A 21,783-nucleotide genomic window follows, 5' to 3' on the forward strand; every position below is an offset into this window, starting at 1 on the left:
TGATATGCAATTCAACTTAGTCATTTTTGTACTTTGAGATTTTTGCGTCTCTGAAATGGCTGTGTGCATCCTTTTCTGCAAAGGCGGGTGTAATTGCTTGTTTAAGTAATAAATCACCCATTATCAAAAAATATGGAAACCAAATTAACTGCAAAGTATGTATTTCTGTAAACTGCAACAAGGTGCACAAAAAGAGGAAATGTTCCGTTGTGGTCTGATTCAAGATTTCATCGAAAAAAGCGTTAACATTTCATTGTACATTTTTTTTACTTTATGTATGTTTTTTCTTACACAAAAGGAAGCTTCCTTGCCGCTGGCCCATCAACCAAGCAGGATGCATATAAGCACATATATTTGGTATGTTCAGAATGATGTTTACTTTCCTCTGCACAAATGCTTCCAGAGAGGATCAGGCATCCGATCACTAGTCATCGCTACACAATATGTAATCTAAGTAACTAGCTATATTTCTCAACAATGCAAACCATGTACACCAGCAATGGTAGTGACACTCTCCTTAACAAAACTATGGACAATGGAGCAGTTTTGCAGCATATCATCGCTTTCTTCCGGAAACGGTCTTCTTGACAGCACCGACAGAGACCAGGAAGTCATCGAGGGAGGAGAGGGTCTTCATGTCGTCCGGGGGAAAGTAGCTGGCCGCCTTGCCCATGAACGAGGCGAATATGAGAGACAGGCTAGGCGATGCTGGGGGTCGCTCTGGGAGGAACTCGTCAAGGAAGGCGAAGGCAGCCAAGAAGTCGGACCGGCTCGCATTGATCGGTGCTTGGAAGTGGGCGGGGATGATTCGTCGAAATGGCCAGTCCCTGGCGATCCTGTCGACCCAGTCTCTCACCTACAGAAAAAAGCAGATGATATTAGCAGGAAGGAATGTCGGTTAAGTACCGATAGTATGTCACTATGCAGTTCTGAGTCAGGGCAGCGAGCCGTCGACATACCTTCTCCGGAACTTTGCTGAAAACTAGTGTCTTGACAATTGGTGAAACGATCAACTTCTGTGACATTTGGGCGAAACTCGCATTTGGCTCTAGAAGATTTGAGGGGCCAAGAAACAATATCTGAAGTACCATCCTCTCCCATCCTGTTGGAACATATACACGTCTATTATGTCAATATACGTTATGCCATAACGTACATGCCATTTTCCAAAGCAACAAATCATTATACTACATATTGCATTTGACATACTAAGCTTCAAACAGAAATTAAAGTATCTGTGGACACAAATCTTGATCATTCATATTATTTAAGCTATTGACAAGATCAGTCTTGGTAGTACAGATAGTATAACTAACAATTTTGGTATGAGGTATCCCTGAAAAGCAGATGATGGCTACACTAACATATAATTAAATTTCTAACGGGGGGCACATAGTTTGTGATATACAGTAAAAACAGTGAGATGCAGGAAGCCCCAGCAATAGAAACACCACATATATCCTGCTAAAATAACCTTCCAAATGATTAATGAATGTTTCCGCTGTAAAAAAATGTGGAAACTCCAACTGAGCTGCAGGCTCCTTTGATTCATAGGATAGGATAAGCATAGGAATAGAAAAAACATAGGATTGAGAAGTCATGGCTAGTTAAATTATATGGGAAAAAGAGCTCTCTTTGATTGTCAAAGGAATTTTCCATGAATTAGGATCTAATGATTTTTTTCCTATAAAATTGCACTACAATATTTCTATAGGATTATTTCCTATGAGATATGTTCTTATAAATCAAACAACTAATGTAGGAAAAATCCCCATAAGATACAAATCCTACATAATTCCTATACAAATCCTTTGAATCAAATGAGCCCTGAACATGAACAAGTTTCTAAAGACATATCTCTGACCAGGAGCGTGAAACAACACTACCGCAAGCCAATGATGTAGTCCAGATTAATTGATCCCATCTACTACTTATTTTTGACTGTAATGTCAACCTAGTAGTTCAGAAATGCAGTAGTTAGAAAGTGCGGAGGCACATCCACTGTCAGACAGCAGTTACCTCTCTCCCGGGTCAGCTTATTGTCCACAATCGGATCATCAGGAACCTCCCTCCCTTTGCTCAATATCTTCACAGCCAGGCCGTTCTTTGCAGCTGCCAACAACGACTCTTTGCCGATGCACTCAGGCGGCTGCCTCGGAACAAAGATGACAGCATCCGTCACCAGCAACGTCCTGGAAGGCTTGTGGTAGAACGCCACCTCCACATAAGGCCCAATGCCTGAACGCACCCCGAAAATCATGTACGCATCAGCGCATTCAGAAAAGCAGTAGACTCTGAATGTGCAGTGAGGAAGTGGGAGTACCAACTTCCGGCGAGCTGAGCACCTTCTGCTCGATCTCGGCCGCCCACGGGGTGCCGTCGTCCTCGTCCTCGAGGGGCTTGGACCGGAACACCCCGAAGAACTCGAGCGGCAGGTTGACGGGCCAGCTCCACTGCCGCGGCGCCACCCAGACCTGCGCCCTCGGGAACTTCCTGGAGAAGGGGCCGAGGAAGACCTTGTGCTCGTACGCGAAGGTCGGCAGCACTATGTGCTCCACCGGCGCGCCCAGCTCCTTGATCAGCTGCGCGCAACACACCAGTGGATTTTGAGTTAGCTGTGCCGACGCTGAAGCTGGGTCGAAGTAGTGTTGGTTGCAGAACTGAAGTGTAGTGTACCTGGATGCATTCTTTGGTGGGGGCGATTGGGGCGTGCACCCAGAGGCCGCCGGAGCGGAGCTTGATGACGGTCATGCGGGTGTTGGTGGAGACGCTGCTGAAACCCAGCGCCTGCTCCTGCTCGAACAGCCACACGCTGCCCTTCACGGCCTGCGTGCAACATCGACACGACACATTCAGAGAAGAGTTCTCAGAGATCAGCAAGCAGAAGGGTGCGGATTTCTCCGACGACTGATTGTTCTCACCTCGGTGCGGATGGTGCGGCGGTTGAGGAAGGGGCCGAGCGGGAAGGGGAAGCCGGTGATGTTGAAGTAGAACCGGGACGACGACGAGGCGCTGCCGCTGCTGGCTTCCTCGGCGGCCGAGGCAGAGACGGCGAGGCGCGGCCTGCCTCGGAGGCCTTTGAGCGGCGTGGCATGGTGGTGGTGGTGGCAGGGGCGGTCACCGGCTGGCGCGGCGTCGCGCGGAGGGGCCGCGGGGCGGAGGCGACGGATGTGGCTGCCATTGTTTTGTTTGCTTGGGTGTGGGCCGGCGGCCGATTTCGTGGCTCGCGGCTGGGGAAAATTCGGGTCAGCTGATTGTAGTGGCGGGGAGGTTGTGGTGATCTGGATTTGCTTGTGGGTTTAGATGGATGGCTGGATTCGGTGACACGTAGAGGTGGTGAGTGGCTGGGAAGCGCCGGTGACTGTCATGGAGTTTTAAGAATTTGGACGGATCCTGGTATATATCTCATATTTTAGATCAAATTAATGTTAAAAGTTTTTTAAGTGCGTAATACCCTGGTAAACTGGTATGGAGGTAGTAGGTAGATACCCTATCATAACACGTAGAACTAATTTTTTTTTAATGTTAAATAGATTTTATATACAATTTTGAATTGAGATTCTACAAATTAACGAATCTAATGAATCTAATGAGAGTATGATACTAATCTATACCATGCATTATAGCGATAGCATCGTACTACCTCCATCCCAAAGCTTATGTTTTTTTTTTGAAAAGTCAAACCAAATAAAGTTTGACTAATCTTTTAGAAGAATCTATCAACAAATATAATATTTTGTAGATACCATATGCAAATATATTTTATTATCTGTCTAATGATATTGAATTTGTATTTTGCATGTTAATGATTGTTCGTAAAAGCTTAATTAAACTTAACCTAGTTTAACTTTCAAAAATAATATAAGCCTTAAGATTTGGGAAGGAGGTAGTACATTAATATCATATGCACGATACTAATATACTATACAACCTATTATGACTAGTCTTACCAATCTTTTTTCCTTATAAACTTATTAATTCTCTTTAATTATAAGAGATAATGTATTGTATGACTTATATCTTTTGACTTGTTTAGATGACGTGGAGGGCTGAAAGAAGACAACACTTCTCCACAATTGACCATGTCCTGACATTTCCCAAGCTTTTGATAAAGTAGGTTTCCATTTTTTGGGGCGACATGGTAACCTTTTTCCATAACTTGCTCTTTGGCTCTGTCTAGAAAATCAGTTGGAAAGTCGAGGTGTGCAGATAGATTGACTTGTGCTTTCGCCTGTTTCTATTTTCCAGCTCCTCATGCACCTCACGCCATTGCATTTAAAGCCAGCCCGCGCCCTTATAAATTCCCCCCCTCCGTCGCGTCCCCCTCAACTCAAGTCCCCTGCCACACACAGGCTGGTAGGGCTGGGCATAAAAACGGCGAAACCGAAATATCGGTTTATTCCATTAGCCGCTTTTTTTATTTATTTCAATTTATACTAACCGAATTAAATTTGGTAGAATTTGATTTTTAGCCCCACCAGCCCATCAAGACCGAACAAACCGAATTAAGCAGCCTACCATCAATTTGGGCACAAGCCCATCATTCCATAGAGGGCCAGTTGTGTTAGATGTTCCATAAATTACCCGTTGTATGACTTTACTTGTTGATGTACTAGCGTTTTCTGAACATAGCGTGAAGCCTGCACAATAGAACTCGTTGCTCGCAATATTAATTATCCCTTGTTTTAATCGCTCACGAACGATGCACCAGGGCCATAACATCCTGAATAGCTCCCTCCCACGATTATTGCTAATTTATCGATTTCTTGCGCAGTTGATGCCTTTTATGCTGATATGTCAATTACTACGTGCTTTCTTTGGTTTATTTGGTTTTAACCGAAAATTGTACCGAATTTATCGGTTAACCGAATCTTCGGTTTCCTAATGCCAATTTCAGTTACCATTCTTGAAATCCAAATTTGTTTAAAACCAAATGCCCATCCCGAAGGGCTGGGAACTACATCTCATAGGACTATCGATGCATTTTCTTCGACAAAGGGTAATTTTATAAAACACACACTAAGATGACATAAGCAAAGAGTCAACACCTGGTCTCACACAGCTGATAAAACGATCTAGAAAAGGACAAAAAAGGCGAATTACGAAGCCATGGCCTTTGTACATTACCACTTTACCGATTGATCATTGTAAGGTGTGGCAGTGGGTCTCCAATTTGTCGCCATGGGAGTAAGAACATAATGAAATAGAGTAATTGTTATCCATCACTATCATCCTCCTTCCCTTTCCTCATTCTCCCTCTCATGCATGTTGGTTGTTGGTGCTGCTGGCGTGTGAGGCAGCTCCTTGTGACGGTAAAGCACACGTCCGTTGGGAACCCCAAGAGGAAGGTATGATGAGTACAACAACAACAAGTTTTCCCTCAGTAAGAAACCAAGGTTTATCGAACCAGTAGGAGATGAAGGCCACGTGAAGGTTGTTGGTGAAGGAGTGTAGTGCGGCGCAACACCAGTGATTCCGGCGCCAACGTGGAACCTGCACAACACAACCAAACTACTTTGCCCCAACTTAACAGTGAGCTTGTCAATCTCACCGGGTTGCTGAAAACAAAGGATTAAACGTATGGTGTGGAGAATGATGTTTGCTTGCAAAGAACAACAGAGAACAGTGATTGCAGTAGGTTGTATTTCAGATGTAAAGAATGGACCGGGGTCCACAGTTCACTAGTGGTGTCTCTCCAATAAGATAAATAGCATGTTGGGTGAACAAATTACAGTTGGGCAATTGATAAATAGAGATGCATATACATATCATGATGACTAATATGAGATTTACTTAGGGCATTACGACAAAGAACATAGACCGCCATCCAGCATGCATCTATGCCTAAAAAGTCCACATTCGGGTTAGCATCCGCACCCCTTCCAGTATTAAGTTGCAAACAACAGACAATTGCATTAAGTACTGTGCGTAATGTAATCAATACAAATATCCTTAGACAAAGCATTGATGTTTTATCCCTAGTGGCAACAACACATCCATAATCTTAGAACTTTCTGTCACTGTCCCAGATTCAATGGAGGAATGAACCCACTATCGAGCATAAATACTCCCTCTTGGAGTTACAAGTATCAACTTGGCCAGAGCCTCTACTAGCAACGGAGAGCATGCAAGAATATAAATAACACATATATGATAGATCAATAATCAACTTGACATAGTATTCCATATTCATCGGATCCCAACAAACACAAAATGTAGCATTACAAATAGATGATCCTGATCATGATAGGCAGCTCACAAGATCTAAACATGATAGCACAAGAGGAGAAGACAACCATCTAGCTATCGCTATGGACCCATAGTCCAAGGATGAACTACTCACGCATCAGTCCGGAGGCGCGCATGGTGATGTAGAGCCCTCCGGTGATGATTCCCCTCTCCGGCAGGGTGCCGGAGGCGATCTTCAGAACCCCCCGAGATGGGGTTGACGGCGGCGGCGTCTCTGGAACTTTTCTCGTATCGTGGCTCTCGGTACTAGGGTTTTCGCGCCGGAGAGAATAAATAGGCGATGGGGCAGAGTCGGGGGACGCTCGAGGGGCCCACCCCATAAGGCGGCGCGGCCAGGGGTGGGGCCGCGCCCCCCTATGGTGTGGCCGCCTCGCGTCCCTTCTTCGTCTCCTCTTCGGTGTTCTGGAAGGCTCCGTGAAAAATAGGACCGTGGGCTTTTGTTTCGTCCAATTCCGAGAATATTCCCTGTGTAGGATTTCTGAAACCAAAAACAGCAGAAAACAGGAACTGGCACTGCGGCATCTTGTTAATAGGTTAGTCCCGGAAAATGCATAAAAACATTATAAAGTATGACTAAAACATGTTGGTATTGTCATAAAACTAGCATGGAACATAAGAAATTATAGATACGTTGGAGACGTATCAGTTGGCTATAGTGATAGTAGACGATCAAAAAAAGTAAACCACATTAATCTCACTCTTCTATAGTGTGATAATATCCAACTGAACTTTGTAGGCATAATATTGCGAGTGACAAGTTCTATTGTGCAGGCTTCACGATATGTTCAAAAAACGCTAGTACATCAACAACCAAAGTCATGATCGCTTTGCGTGATGATGCGAAGTGTTCGGCAAGAGCAGACCGAGTGATCTTTTCACAAATTGGTTTACCGACATGGAGAGGTCCACATTTGCTCTTATTGACATTGTGAAATGGACGCTCTTGCCGAACACTTCGTATCATCACACTATAGAACTCGTCACTTGTAATATTAACTACCCCTTCAAATAGCTTTGTGTGATGATAAGAAGTGTTCGGCAAGAGTAGAACCGAGTGATCTTTTCACAAATTGGTTTACCGACATGGAGAGGTTCACATTTGCTCTTATTGACATTGTGAAATGGACGCTCTTGCACGGTGCTAAGAATATTTGCTAGTTTTTGTACGCAAATATACTTTAAGTACAAGTAGTCCTTTAAGTTGTGGTCATGTTCGATTGATGCAAAATCAGGTGTGTTGGTAACTAGGTCCATGCTATGTAAAACAACAAAAAATTGTTTTATCTCTGTTTTTTGGAACACAATACAAGCTCGTAGATCACCACAAATGCGCACACACATTCACCCCTACCCCTATGAGCACCCCGAGAAACTAAGTCTAAGAAATTTGATTAGGCTAATCTTGAGATTCACGAAATCACCACAAACGATTCGCTATCAATGGGAACATCATCTCCCACCGAAAAATATTTCACCTTTATGAGACACTAAGTATCAAACATGAGGTTTGAATCCTGCTGGGCGAGAGTCGTCACTGCCCTCCTAACCAGCCAACCACAGGCTAGTTCTTTATTTTATCTCTACCTTTAGGTTCATACATCTAGTCAAGGTTGACCGAAGGACCATAACATGGTCTAGTGCCCAAGAAATACTATTTGTGAATGTACGCGAGCTCCACTATTAAAAAAATATATCATGTCTAGTCGTTGAGATCTCCCAGCGTGGCAACCACACCATGGTTTGTGTATGCTTAAAATGACCAACAGGCTGCACCTGGCAATGTCTATAAAATGATTCAGTGGACTTGTCTAGCCATTACTTCTTACTTCCAAATGTATTCTTGTCAAAAATATGTGAATGATGTACCTAATTCGCATACAAATATTAATCCTTAATGCATTTTATCTGATTCTTTTAACAACTTTGGCAATGTAAACAATACTATTATTTTAATTTATTGATGTTATAATAGAGATTACAATATATTTTATGCATAAGAGGTTACAATATAATGGGAATGTATAACTAGACAAATATGCATTTTGGCCTAATAAATATGAAGTGACACTTACCATGCAGAGGTACTTATAAGATATTACTGAACAAATTTATAGACTTATAATTCTTGAATGTAAATAACTATACCACATAACTTAGAAAAATAAAAGAAATTCCGGAAGGAACGGAATATAATATATTGTATTTTTGTTTGGAAAATGCTCAGGGTTTTGTAATATGATGACTTATAACTCTTTTTGTTTTACTTTTCTGAACACGATAAATCATTGCATAAATGAGTTTTGTGTCTAGCTGGATAAAGTTTACGTACAATGCATTCATCCGTATATTGTTTTGTAAATATAATGGAGGATGCAATGCTTATTTAAGCCTGTCACCTTATTTATCTACCGGGAATTAATGCATTTACATTGGGAATAACATATTAACTACGAACTTGCAAAACAATGCATTTCTCTTTCTAACTAAACGTAAACTAGTTGCTACAAATTCCCTAACAAAAATGGAACATGATGGGGAGGAGAGATGCAAGTCCGGATCACAAATAAAATGCAGAGGATGTGTGTGCCGAGATAAGATGATAACAATGAATGGTTGGATGTGTTTTCTGGTCTTAGATCAGCAGAAACATGGCCGGGGGTGCTTGATCTCACTTAGCTCACCAGTGATCAAATTTATCCCTGATGTCTTATTTATCTTGTCGATTGACAAGTTTTTTTTTATTATAGACACGGTACTCATCGGTAGCAATTCACTCATGTTTCCTTCATCAATATTTGAACTTGGTGACTCATGTCTTCATTAGAAGTTAATAAGTGCATAAATGGGGTGATTAGAATGTATGCATAAATGGGGTGATTAGAATGTAATTGCATTTGCATTTCCCCGTTGTTCTTGATATATTTAATAATAAATGGTCAAATCTTAAATATTACAATTGAAACTGTTACTGGTGGTGAGGTCACCAACTGCCACAATCAGTGAATATTAGTGATGGAAACATATGAGAATGAAGGGTTAAGATTGCGAGGCGCATCCTCCGAAGGCCATCGAGGGTCGTGGCGTAGTTGTTTGGTGGTGGTGAGTTTTTTGCCGTGCAAGGTCACATATAGGGGTAGGACGGAAGCGACGAATGTGGATACATTGCTTTTATATGTTGGTTGTGGGCCGACCAATTTTGTAGCTCGTAGCTAGGGAAATCCGGGCATAGGGTGTTGTGATTTTAGTGGTGCAGTGGTGACATAGGCATCCCCAATGTGCCTGCCGAAGATGGTACCCGGGGTTTACTGAAGGCCCACGACCCGAAGGATAAGAAGATTCGGAAGCCCAAGATACTATTAAGGAAAGCTAGAGTTGTATTAGGAAACAATACTTGTAATCTTGCGGGACGGGTCAGAAACCCTCCCGGACTCTGTAAACTTGTGTATTACGAAACCCTCGGCTCCACCTCCTATATAAAGGGGAGTCGAGGGACAAAGAAAGGATCGAATTTACTGTCAACACAACCCTAGTTTCATATTCGTCGAGTACTTTTCGGATGAAACCTTCGAGATCTACTTGCCCTCTACATCCAACTAAACCCTATTCTACAATCCGTAGGCATTGACAAGTTAATACCTTGTCAATTGGCGCCGTCTGTGGGGTCTAGAGGCGACAAGGAGCTGATGTCGATGGCACGTTCAAGATCGTCGACTTCGTCGGTGACGAGGGATCACCTCGGCAATGCCTACGTATTGCAGACTTGGGTTTCGGGAGAGAGCGACGATGGAGATTCCGGGAGCGAGATTAGGCACACGACGTACCCAGCTTCGGGTCCCCTCGGTGGAGGATCCCTACGTGCTGCTAGCAATCTACTATATGATCATAAGTATGTTTACGAGGTGCCGCCGTAGGTAGAGCTATGCTGTCTATCTATTGTCCTCCTCTTTCGGGTGCCCCGGCTAGCTTTATATATGCAACCAGCCTAGGGTTTTACAAGAGTCCTAGTCGACTACTTCTTCGGGTTGCCTTGTTGGGCCTTCTCCATATTGGGCCGAGACGATCCAGGTATACCAATAATGGGTACCCGAAGGGTATACCCATGTCAGTAGCCCCCGAGTATCTAGGGAAGTCGAAGACTTGCGTAGAGACTCCAAGCATAATCATCTCCAAAGGCGAGGTCCATGTCGTAGATCATGTGTAGCGTAGATGATGTCGACGATTCGTGAAATTATTTTTCTATCGGGTGCGCGACAGCGCTCCCGATGGGAGTAGCCCCCGAGTCTATGGGCAAGTGCTTGCACTTGGGCATAGACTCAAGTTGTACTATTCGATGAAGAACTTAACTATATTTCTGGAGGACTTGATGAAATCCATGGGCTCCCGATGGGAGTAGGCTCCACTCGAGTCGTAAAATCGAGTTGAGTCTACAAACCTTGATTGTCATAGATGTTGTCGAAGTTATTTTTCTATCGGGTGCGCGACCAGCGCTCCCGATGGAAGTAGCCCCCGAGGCTACAGCCAAGTGTTTGCACTTGGGTGTAGGCTCAACTTGCTTTTAATCGACACCACAATTTTTCCTCTTTCTTGTATCTTATTGGGAGGGTGAACAATGCTCTCGATAAGAGTAGCCCCCGAGCCTATGGGCAGATGCTTGCACCTAGGCATAGGCTCGAGTTGTACTACTCGATAAAGAACTTGGCGCAACCCCTCTTTTTATCGACTCCAGGCCGTTGCTATTTTTATTTGACATCCATATCTATATTGTACAGGGATAATGGTAATTGGGGCTAGTTCATCTGACGGATCAGGTACTAGTTAACTGCTCTAGTAACAATCCGCAAAAACCTACTTCAAGATCACGTCCCTGGACATGATCTCGGGATACTGGTGCTAACTCGACAGGTGCCGCTTAAGGTCTTACCATCCGTCGAGCCCCAGTCATGTTTTATCGGGTCCACAGCGCGTCCGCTGGGATATTTCTTCACATCTGTTGATGTGGAAAAAAGTAGCAGAGCGCAGTCTTTGGCGATGCCACGCCACACATGACGGACCCGGGGTCTTACCTTCGCAAAGTTTTGCGGCATTCAGAGATTATTCGCGACTTTGGCGCTCTGAGAATATTTTGTCAAGTGCCTTGTTCGGCTGATGCAATGACCCATTTTGCGGGTTCTTCTATTTTTCTCTCGGGCTTGATGAGACAGCCGAATATATTGGTTATTCTATATTGTCGGGTACATCACCGATGCTCTTGCTCGGAACAATATGACGAGTCAATGGACCCGAAGATTTGGCCACCCTCTTTTTTTTTTTTTGGTTCCTCCTTGATGAAAATTTCGTCGAGTTCCTCCTTCAGGAAAATTTCTTCGGGTCCTCTTTGAGGACAATTCTTCGGGTCCTCTTTGAAGATAATTTTTCGGGACCTCCTTGAAGACAATTTTTCGGGTCCTCCCTGAATAAGATTTCGTCGGATTCTCTTTTGAAGACAATTTCGTCGGGTTCTCTCAAGATTTCGTCGGGTTCTCTTTTGATTTTGTCGGGTTCCTCCCTGAAAAATATTTCGTCGGGTCCTTTTCTTTCTTGAAGACAATTTCGTCGAGTTCTCCCTGTAGACAATTTCGTCGGGTTCTCTCTTATATACTTTGAATTTTGCTTTCTCCTGCACAAATAAACAAACTTTTTCTATCTTTTCCTTGACTCTCTTTTTCGCATGCGGTGTCAGATGCTCGGATTCGATGATATGTAAAGTGAATATATGCCGCGCAACCCCCGAGCGTCGGGTGCGGCGAAAGTAAACGATAATCAACTTTGTGCAAAATAAAAGAACACTTAGCTTTTTGGACACGATGAAGTCGATGCATGATGAAGTCTTCGAGTGTAGATAAGAAATCTAGCCAAAGTAGAAACCACCAAATAGCAAAAGTGGATGCCGCGAAATTGTTGATGAAGAAATAGTCGAGCCCCCGAGCGTTGCTGAGGTGATGTCATGATTGTTGTGTCGCAGTCGTGACCCGAGGCGAAATCGTTGTCGAGCCCCCGAGCATTAGGCGTGACGTCGAAATAAGTTAATGGAATCGCGGCGTCATATTTGGTGAAGCCATTTAAGATGAAGCCATAGACAATAATATACGAAGATGAATCCCAGATGAAGTATTTGAGATGAATCCATATTGAAGATTACGCCATTTAAATATAGTGCATATATTGAAGATAAATCCGTCGATATCATAGAGGATGAATTCATTGGCCCGAAGAATCCAGTAATAATCATAGAAGATGAATCCGCTGATATCATAGAGGATGAATCCATTGACCCGAATAATTCAGTAATAACTATAGAAGATCAATCCGTTGATATCATAGAGGATGAATCCATTGACCCGAATAATTCAGTAATAACTATAGAAGATGAATCAGCTGATCCGGAAACGCATCGGGTAGTATCGTATAAGAGTAAACCAGTAATGACCATATAGATGAATCCGAATAAATTCATTGACCCGAAGAAATAAATCCAGTAATAATCATCGATTATAAATCCACTGACCCGGAAATCCGTCGGGTAGTATTATATTAGAGGAAACCAATGATAATCCGAAGAAGACAAATCCATAAGCCGAAGAAATTAAATCTACTGAGCCGAAGAGAATAAATCCCTTGAACCGGGAAAGATACATCTAGAGCCGAAGAAGATAAATCCACAATACCGAAGAAAAATAAATTCACAGGGTAATCTAGTGTATTTGCGGTAACGCTGTAATGGTGCATCCTGAGTGTCCAGCTGTGGCGAAAGTAAATAGTAACTGACTCAAAGATGAATACTTAGCTTTTTTTATTTTGGATGCGGCGAAGTCGACATGAAAGCACGTCGTGCATCACACACAGTCGATGTAGTCACGCGACGCCTGATGATCCTTGAGTCGGTTGGCGAATTCGGGACAATAAATACCGTGCATGAGTCCCCGGATTTTTTCGGGTGTTGGTACTTCTCAAATCCAATATTGATTCATCGCCTCAAGAAACATGCAATAACCATGTCCGTACCTGGATGGTTAGATTCTAGCAATTTTATGCCTAGAGTAATTAACGAAAAAGACTATAAACTTGAATAAGAAAAAATAAATCAGCCAAGGTCAAAGTCGCGTGGTAGTTTTCAATGATGGATATGCCTCCTGGGTGCTCCTGTCGGGTGGAATTAGAACTCTTTAGAATTGATCTGATGCATAGCAAAATCTGATGGTGCCGTATGCGCTGTAGCACCCGAACCTTCTTACATCTCTTCTCCCGAATTCTCATGGGTGCGTGTACACAGAAAAGCCAGAAGATGATTAGATCTAGTAAATTATTGGTACATGGAATAAGCAACAAGAAAGATTAGGCTGTAAAAAGGAATCAGCCATAGCATGTGGGATTGTGTACTTTCGTCCTGCTATCTCAAAATCAATCTGACACTGTACGGTAGATTTAAATAAGGAGAGGAGCATATTACCGATCGATCCCGCATGAAGTCGGTTCATGTATCTAGTACCAGACGGTCGAGGAAACGTACCGCGTGGCCATCTTTCCAAAGGAAATCAACTCGAGATTTTTCGGCAACGGAGCTGCACGCGCACGCGTGCCGCAAACTATTGAGATCGTCCAATATGTTGTCGCCATGAGGTTGTTGTTTCTTTGAAGAAGACGGAGAGTCTCGCCCGGATGACAAAATCCAGTCGCCGCGATCCCCACGGTCGGCGCCAATTGACGAGGGATCACCTCGGCAATGCCTACGTATTGTAGACTTGGGTTTCGGGAGAGAGCGACGATGGAGATTCCGGGAGCGAGATTAGGCACACGACGTACCCAGCTTCGGGTCCCCTCGGTGGAGGATCCCTACGTGCTGCTAGCAATCTACTATATGATCATAAGTATGTTTACAGGGTGCCGCCGTAGGTAGAGCTATGCTGTCTATCTATTGTCCTCCTCTTTCGGGTGCCCCGGCTAGCTTTATATATGCAACCAGCCTAGGGTTTTACAAGAGTCCTAGTCGACTACTTCTTCGAGTTGCCTTGTTGAGCATTCTCCATATTGGGCCGAGCCGATCCAGGTATACCAATAATGGGTACCCGAAGGGTATACCCATGTCAGTCGGTAGCAAGCAACATCATGGACAGAGGTAAACAGATCGAAACTGATCTCGTTGATTTTGTTCCTCACCCGCCCTCCTCTTCTTCTTCGAAGCGACTCACCAGCTCTATATTTCATCTAGTCCAATCCACCAGCCATAACCAGTCATAAATACTGATCATCACACCTCTCCACTTGACAAGGTATCAAGATTCATCATGTTTTTGCGAGGAGTTTCTCTTGCGCTCTCGTTCCCTTTCCCGACTCTCCTTTAGTCCTCCCTCTTCTGGCTATTGGTTGCCTGTGAGTTTCGATGACATGCTTATGTTAATCCAAAAAGAATATCACATTGACGCTACTCTTTCGCAAACATAGTGATATCGTCACCCGCTCGACTTTATAGGAATAAAAGTGCCTCTTTAGCTTTATTGAGATCGTAAAATTTATAAATGTTCATCAGAGGAGTAGAAAACGCATATAAGGATGATTTTGATTGAAACAAAATTTTGAATCTAAGAAAATTTTGATTTTGAGCATACTTTAAACCTGAGCAAAATTTGCTTTTGAGGAAATTTTAAAACCGAACTAAAATTTAAAATTTGCACAAAAATAAGATTTGCTCAAATTCGAATTTTCTCGAATTGGAAAGATGCTCCAATTTAGAAATATTTGCTCGAATTTGAAAAAGGAAAAGGAAAAAAAAACTGAATCTGAAAACCAGTGACCACTATTTGTGACCACTTTTCTAAATCTGAACAAAAAAATCAAGTATGAAAATATTAGATTTCTAGCAAATTTTAATTTAAAAGAAAAATCGGATCTAAACAAAATTTGATTGTGAGCAAATTTAAATTGATTTTTTAATCTAACCAAAATTTGATTTTGAGCAAATTTAAAAACTGAGCAACATTTGATTTTTTAGCAAATTTCAAAATCAAACAAATATTTAAAATTTGCATAAAATTAAAATTTGCTCGAATTTTAAAGTTGCTCCAATTTAAAATTTGCTCAAATTTGAAATGGGAAAAGGCAGAAAAAGGAAAAAATAGAAAAACTGAATCCGAACACAAGTGACCACTATTTGTGATCATTTTTCTAAATCTGAAAACAAAATCGAATCTGAAAAAATTAGATTTTGAGAAAATTTAAATTTAAACACAAATTCGAATCTAAGCAAAATTTGATTATGCACAAATTTAAATGGAAACAAAATTCGACAAAGCAAAATTTGATTTTGAACATATTTTAAACCTAAGAAATTTTTGATTTGAGAATATCTCAATTGATCTCTAGCAGCTCTTTTGTTCTTTCGAATCAGCACACTAGGATCATATGGCTTTGGAGAAGACTTGCAGTCTCTATACCCGAAGCGACTCAATATCTTTTTCACATAGTGGGATTGAAGCAATGTAATCCCACAATTCGTCATCCTTGAGAAGGCTTGATGTTTAAGATTACATCAGCTACGCCTAAGTCCTTCATCTCAAAGCAACAAGATAGGAACTCTTTGACCTCCTTAATGACAATAAGGCTAGTCCCAAATATCAATATGTCATCAACACAGAGACAAAGAATAACTCCCTCGCCCCACCATGGCGATATTATACACACTTTTCAGGTTCGTTTACAACAAAGTCTTCAGCGGTTAAGGTTCTTTCGAACTTCTCATGTCACTGTTTAGGTGTTTACTTAAGACCATACAAAGACTTCAACAGCTTACACACCTTTCCTTCTTGACCATCTACTACAAATCCATCAGGCTGCTCCATATAAATTTTCTCATCGAGCTCTCCATTTAGGAAAGCTGTTTTAACATCCATTTGATGAACGAGAAGACCATGTGAGGCAGCCAAGTAAAGTAGTACTCGAATTGTGGTCAGTCGAGCTACATGTGAGTATGTATCAAAGAAGTCTTCGCCTTCTTTCTGAGTATTACCCTTGGCCACAAGGCATGCCTTGTAATTTTCAATAGTACCATCGGGCCTAACCTTTTTCTTGAACACCCACTTGCATCCTATAGGTTTGCACTCTTAAGGACGATCAGTAACCTCCCTTGTTCCATTAGCTAAGATGGAGTCCATCTCGCTACGGACAGCTTCTTTCCAGTAGTCAGCATCCTGAGATGCATAGGCTTCTGATATAGAAGTGAGAGTATCATCCACGAGGTACACAATGAAATCATAACCAAAGGACTTTGCAGTTCTCTGTCTCTTGCTCATTTTGGGAGCTTCATTGTCGTCCTCCACGGGATTATCATAGTGTTCTATCACAATGGTAGGTTCAAGAATTGTAACTAACTCCTGACTTGATGAACTAGACATCTCCTGATTTGATGAGCTAGACGTGTCTTTCATGGGAAAGATGTCCTCAAAGAAAGTCTCATCATTCGACTCCATAATTGTACCAACATGCATGTCAGATACCTCAGATTTCACTATCAAAAAAGTATAGCCAATGCTATGAAATGCATATCCCAAAAAAACACAATCCACGGTTTTTGTCCAAGCTTGCGCTTCTTGGGTATTGGCACATTCACTTTCGCCAAACAACCCCAAGTACGTAAGTATGAGAGTTTCAGCCTTTTCCTTTCCCATTCCTCAAATGGAGTAATGGTTTTGTTCTTTTTGGGAACACGGTTTAGGACATGACACGCTGTTATTATCGCCTCCCCCACCATACCTTGGATAGACCCGATGTATCTAACATGGCGTTAACCAAATCAGTTAGAGTACGATTCTTTCTTTCGGCCACCCCATTAGACTGAGGTGAGTAGGGAGGCGTCCTCTCGTGATAATACCATGCTCCGCACAAAAAGAATTAAACTCATTGGAAAAATACTCTCCACCATGATCAGACCTAAGCTGTTTAATCTTTCGCAAGTTGATTTTCTGCTTCAGCTTTATAGATTTTGAAGTGACTAAAAGCTTTATCTTTAGATTTCAGAAGGTACACATAACAATATCGAGTGGAGTCATCAATTAAAGTCATGAAGCGTCTTTTTCCACCTTTTGTCAACTCGTCATTCATCTCACAAAGATCTAAATGTATGAGTTCCAACGGTGACAAATCTCTTACCTGAGCAGTCTTGTGTGACTTGCGAGGTTGCTTAGCTTGCACACACACTTGACACTTGGAACTCTTGATAGTAGTAAATTTCGGAATTAAATTCATATTGGCTAGCCGCGTCATGCACCCAAAAATAATATGCCAAAGTCGTGAATGCCAAATATTGGACTCACTATCATTGCTAACATGATTAATAATTTGAGTACATAAGTCTCATAAAGATAAGCGGAACAAGCCTGCGCACTGATGTCTACGTGTGCTTCTATTCTTGTAGACAGTGTTGGGCCTCCAAGAGCAGAGGTTTGTAGAACAGCAGCAAGTTTCCCTTAAGTGAATCACCCAAGGTTTATCGAACTCAGGGAGGAAGAGGTCAAAGATATCCCTCTCAAGCAACCCTGCAATCACGATACAAGAAGTCTCTTGTGTCCCCAACACACCTAATACACTTGTCAGATGTATAGGTGCACTAGTTCGGCGAAGAGATAGTGAAATACAAGTTGTATGGATGTATATGAGTAGCAATAGTAATCTGAATAAAATATGGCAGCGAGTAAACATGCAACAGAACAGTAAGTGTTGTGGGTATACTTTATGGGTATATCAACGGCATGGCCTAGATCCGGCAAGCCCGGGTGGCCCATAGTTGGTGATGAGGCATGTGGCCCATCGGGCGACCCAGTTGCTGTAGATCCTGAAGGATGAAGTCCAGCCTAGGAACAAGGAGCCGGATCTCAACCGACCTGCGAAGGAGGCCGGATCCGTGACGGCCCATGAAGTATCCGGATCCAGCACGTACTTGGAGGAAGGCGGATCCTTGACGTACACGGCAATACATTGTACCGTAGTTAGGCAACTTGTATTCCGGCTAGGACTCTCCATGTAAACCCTAGATCCGTGCGCCTTTATAAGCCGGATCCTGGGAGCCCTAGAGGCACAACCACAACTCATTGTAACAACGCGAAAGCGCCCAGATAATTCCAGACAAGCAGCAGTAGGCCCTCGTCATCGTGCAGGTGTTCCGAAGCTGGGTAAATCGCGTACCACCGTCCCGTGTGCACTCCGCCCTATGGCCCCCACTTCTTCTCCCCCTCGTGAGGATCCCTCCTCCGAGGTACCGTCGATTAGGCAACGACAGTTAGCGCCCACCGTGGGGCCTGCGGCGTCTGGAGGCCGGAACCGGGAGGGTTCCGCCATGGGAAGCTTCGACGACACCATCGCCGTGGGGCGCGTCCTCTATGCCGGAAGTCTGCAGATCGTCCCTCCGGATGAGTGCTGGATTCCGGCCAAGACCGACCCCATCAAGCTCTCCATCGTCCCAGTCGGCGGCATACACATCTTCATCAGGGAAACCGTCGATTCCGACGGAAACCCACTGGTAAGTAGCGCTGACGCGACCGCCGCTGAGCAGGACGCAGTCGCGAAGATCCGATCTGAGACGCAGGAACTTCCCAAGGAAGATTCCGCCTTAGATCTGGAAAAATCAAAGCCCACCCAATCCGCCCCTGAGCAGGAAATAACGGTGGAAGACCAATGCAGATCCGCCTGGGTCTCCCAGGTGTTAGAAAAGCAAAGGTGTCACTTCGTACACTTCATAGCCCACACCGCCGGAGCCGCCCCTCAAGAAGTCGGAGTGGGCCCCGAGCAGGATGAGGCACCAGAAAACGCTGTCGCTCCGGATCAGCAGGAGGCTATCGGAGAAAGCGACGCCCCGGGACAAGAGGGTGCCGGAAACCCTGAGGAATCAATCCTCGGCAACTTAAGCCCAATGTCCGGGGATTCCATGGATACTGAAGAGTTCGATCGGAAGATAAAAGAATACGGATACGGTGAGCAATCCGACGCGGAATCCGCCCAGCCCATGCAGGTTCTCGCAACCGTAGCACATCTGGATCAGCAGGAACCCGAAGATGAAAACACCGCCTCCGATCCAGGGCCGTCCAATGTAGGATCTCCGTTAGATCGGGAGCGTCCATACGAAAACGTCCTGTCCCCTGAAGAGATAGTCGCGCAAGCTCGCATGGATTTAGTGGCGAAATCTGCTGTCCTCAACAAACCCATAACTCCGGGCGACGCCGCAGATCCGGAGGCTTTAGAAGCCACGAGAAAGGAAATGTTGGCCACAGCCAAGAAGTTCGCCAATACCGCAGCCGCAATAATGGATGAAAGGGCAGAAGCTGCAAACTTGATGGACCGCTTCGAAAGACAGGATCGTGAAATCACTGAAACACTCGAGCACGTCAAGAGCATGAGGAAAGAGTGGGAAGTAAAGATGACCTATGCGCAGGTGGAGGCTGATCGGATCGTCAGAGAAGCAATTCCGCCCCGCAGGATCAACTTCGCCACACCCGCAGAACAGCAGCCGCTGGAAACTCCAAAGGATAACATGCTAAAAGCAGCGGAGCTCCTGAAAAAGAAGGACGAAGAGGTTGATATCAACTACGTCCGCAAACTTGTCGCTTCAGCAATGCAGCAGCAAAGCAAGGCGGATACCTCGCGCAGGTTGGAATCCAATCCGGATAATTGTGTATCTACCGCGCAGAAGGACGCTCACGCCAATCGACATCCTGACGATGAATCACGCACCGGATCCACGGAGCGCAGAAGAAAAGCCCGGGAACACCCAAATCCGATCCCCGTGCCATCAAAGACGCCTCCGTCAGATCCGAAGAAGGGAAAGGATGCAATGTACAGTGGTAGGGACAAGTACCGGAACCCGTCACCTCCGCCCAACGGGTACCCGCGTCCCCCACCTCCTCGCCGTCGTAGTCCGGTCGGAAACACCAGGCCCCATGGAGTCGGTGGAATCAACATCCGCGACAACGTACCGCCGCCAAGGACCAGGGAGCGTACGCCGGAGCCACGTCGGAACCAGAACAACGATCGGGAGCCGGAGCCCAGAAGGAGCCGGAACAACGACCGTGATCCTGAGCCCAGGAGGAGCCGGAACGCAGAGCGTGAGCCGGAGCCCCGCCGCAGCCAGAACGACGGAGGAGACTATCACCAAGGTGAAGGTAGCCACCGAAGCCGGAGCGAGCCACGGGAAGATCGCCGGGAATCGGAGGGAGGAAGCAAAAATCTTACAGGCCCCCTCGCAGGTCTCCCTCACCGCCACCTAGTGGCGGAGGCGGAGGCGGTGGCCGAAGATCTCGTTCTCGCTCAAAAACCCCGGGCGGCGGCCCACGCGATGCCCGAGAACGCCTCAATGAGTACAGATCTGACTACATCGGCCCAAAATGCTTTGGCAGGATGATTCGAGAGGAACCAAAGCCAAGGATGAACCTCAAGCTACCCGGAAACCTGAAGAACTATGATGGCACGGAAAGGCCGGATACCTGGATTGAGGATTACTATAATGTTGTAACCTTTGCCGGAGGAACCCCTAATATCGCTTGCCGCATGCTTCAGCTGTACCTTGTAGGTCCAGCCCGGATCTGGCTCAGTGACCTCGAGAAGAATTCCATCTTTTGCTGGTTTGACCTGAAAAACGCCTTCGAGAAACACTTCAGGGGCACCTACAAGAGACCTGCCACAACAAGCGACTTACAGGCATGTATTCAGAAAAAGGGTGAAACATCGAGGAATTTCCTCACCCGATGGTTGGCATGCAGAAACGAGTGCGAGAACGTCGATAACCGCACAGCAATGCACGCCTTCATTGGTGGCTTGCAGCGAGGAGGACTACTGCGGCACAAGCTGACCTGCCTGGTCAATGCAAATAAGCTGACTTTGGATGACATGATCACCATCGCCAGTGATCATACTGCCGCCGATGACGACGCAGGCGGAGATCTAGCAGCCACAGCAATCCCCCTGCACCAACAAAAGAAGAACCGTGACAACGGCAACAGCAGCGGCACCAAGCGGAAAAACCCCCCTGATGACCAAAAGAATGGCGGTTCCGACTTGATCGCCATGGCCTTCCAGCGCGGAGGCCAAGGAGGCGGAAGAGGCCGCGGCCGCGGTGGCGGAGCTGGAAGGGGCCAGCAGCGTGGCGACGAGGTCACCGCTGCCGGAACCCGCGCCCCCCAAACTTATGAAGAGTACAGAGACATGCCTTGCCTGGCCCACTTGGATCCGGCTACAGGGAAGTCCACTCACACCAACCGCAACTGCAAGTGGGTCAATGATTTGAAATCTGACCCGGAAGCAGGATACAAACGAGCCCGGAAGCACCGCCCACACGGCAAAGGAGGCAAGGGCAAGAACAAGGACAAGGAGGAAGATAGTTCCGAGGCGATGGATGAGGATGACGCTTCGCCGGATCCCAAAGCCGGATCCGCAGCTAAACCCAACCCCTTCGATAAAAAGAGTGCAGGTGCGTACCACACCTTCCTCGGAACCCCAACAGTCCGTGCAAGTAAATCA

At 44.9% G+C, this 21,783-nt stretch overlaps 1 pseudogene; it reads right to left on the bottom strand.

Moving 5' to 3' along the window:
• Positions 1 to 335: 335 nt before the first annotated feature.
• Positions 336 to 3,215, bottom strand: LOC124707339 (annotated as a pseudogene).
• Between the last annotated feature and the right edge of the window lie 18,568 nt (positions 3,216 to 21,783).

This window comes from Lolium rigidum, chromosome 4 (genome assembly GCF_022539505.1).
Source record: "Lolium rigidum isolate FL_2022 chromosome 4, APGP_CSIRO_Lrig_0.1, whole genome shotgun sequence".
Classification (NCBI taxonomy): domain Eukaryota; kingdom Viridiplantae; phylum Streptophyta; class Magnoliopsida; order Poales; family Poaceae; genus Lolium; species Lolium rigidum.